Source organism: Delphinapterus leucas, chromosome 5 (genome assembly GCF_059928025.1).
Source record: "Delphinapterus leucas isolate spDelLeu-1000000601 "Yukka" chromosome 5, BTC_Dleu_Yukka2, whole genome shotgun sequence".
Taxonomy (NCBI): domain Eukaryota; kingdom Metazoa; phylum Chordata; class Mammalia; order Artiodactyla; family Monodontidae; genus Delphinapterus; species Delphinapterus leucas.
This window is the reverse complement of record NC_143133.1, coordinates 69,129,186-69,130,957: the sequence shown is the minus strand read 5'-3', so window position 1 is coordinate 69,130,957 and position 1,772 is coordinate 69,129,186. Positions and strand designations below refer to the sequence as shown.

At 38.2% G+C, this 1,772-nt stretch overlaps 1 non-coding gene across 1 annotated transcript; it reads right to left on the bottom strand.

Annotated features, from left to right (window-relative positions):
• Positions 1 to 1,433: 1,433 nt before the first annotated feature.
• On the bottom strand, positions 1,434 to 1,506 carry TRNAR-CCG (transfer RNA arginine (anticodon CCG)). The gene has a single exon. It is a non-coding gene; the product is annotated as a tRNA-Arg (tRNA).
• Between the last annotated feature and the right edge of the window lie 266 nt (positions 1,507 to 1,772).

Here is a 1,772-nt window from a genome sequence, read left to right as displayed (position 1 = left end):
AAAACTAGAGGGAACACATTATTTTCACATGTGCAAACTGTACACAAGGATTATTTGCTGCCTTAAAAAAGGAGAAATCCAAGGATAAATTTTTCTGGCAAGATCCAAAGGAAATTTCAGCCAGAGTCTGCTGATGGGACTGTTCACTGCCTCCAGTTTACAGCTTTAGGTGATGATTCAATAAGGGAACCCTCCTGCCCTGTTGGTGGGAATGTAAAGTGATACAGCCACTACGGAGAACAGTATGGAGGTTCCTTAGAAAACTAAAAATAGAACTACCATACGACCCAGCAATCCCACTACTGGGCATATACACTGAGAAAACCATAATTCAAAAAGACACATGCACCCCAATGTTCATTGCAGCACTATTTACAATAGCCAGGTCATGGAAGCAACCTAAGTGTCCATCAACATATGAATGGATAAAGAAGATGTGGCACATATATACCATGGAATATTACTCAGCCATAAAAAGGAACGAAATTGTGTCACTTGCAGAGACATGGATGGATCCAGAGTCTGTCATACAAAGTGAAGTAAGTCAGAAAGAGAAAAACAGATATCGTATATTAATGTATATATGTGGAATGTAGAAAAATGGTATAGATGCACCTATTTGCAGGGCAGGAATAGAGACGCAGATGTAAAGAACAAATATGTGGATGGGGGGGAGGGGGAGTAGGATGTATTGGGAGATTGGGATTGACATATATACACTACCATGTGTGAAAAAGATAGCTAGTTGGAACCTGCTGTATAGTGCAGGGACCTCAGCTCAGTGCTCTATGGTGACCTAGATGGATGGGATGGGGGTAGGGGTGGGAGGGAGGCCCAAGAGGGAGGGGATATATATATATACACGTATAGCTGATACACTTCATTGTACAGCAGAAATGAATACAACATTGTAAAGCAACTATACCCCAATTTAAAAAATAATATGTGTTTACAGTACTAGTCAGTAGTTTAATAATCCAAAAGCCTTATCCAAAGCCTCTTTTTAATACCAAATCCAGGAGACAAATAAGTTGCTGCTTCCTCAGTCTTAAAAACAATTGTCTTTCCTTATTTAACAGCAATCATTTCAGTGTAGGAAGACTTGGAATTACAATACGACAAATATTACTATATGTCTAAGAGCCGTGTTCACTACACATCTACACATCTGTTGTTGAGAAATTGGTTTCATCCTTGGATAGATAGAGTAGTTGGAAATGTAGAAATTGAAGTAGGTATATGTAGCATAATTATTGCTAAAGACTATGCTCATTATTGTCTTTTTAAAAAATATTTATTTATTTATTTGGCTGCTCCAGGTCTTACTTGTGACACGTGGGACCTTCGTTGCCATGGGTGGAATCTTCGTTGTGTCATGCAGAATCTTTTAGTTGTGGCATGCTGGATCTTCAGTTGCAGCATGCAGGATATGGTTCCCTGACCAGGGATCGAACCTGGGCCCTCTGCATTCGGAGTGCACAGTCTTAGCCACTGGACCACCAGGGAAGTCCCTCATTATTGTCTTACACAAATTAAAACTCACAGAATTTTTTTGCATATCCTAGATAGACATACAATTTCTTTTGTTAGATGGATAAACCAGTTCAAGCCAGTATTTCTTAAAACTCCATAATACCTTTAATAAATAAGAGAATACACAATTTAAGTGATCCTGCTTCTTTTACTATTTTGTTTCTCTCCTGGTTTTATATAAAGAAATTAGAAACATATTAAAAGTTGTCTAAGTCATTTCTTCAAATTTCTCTCAGTTC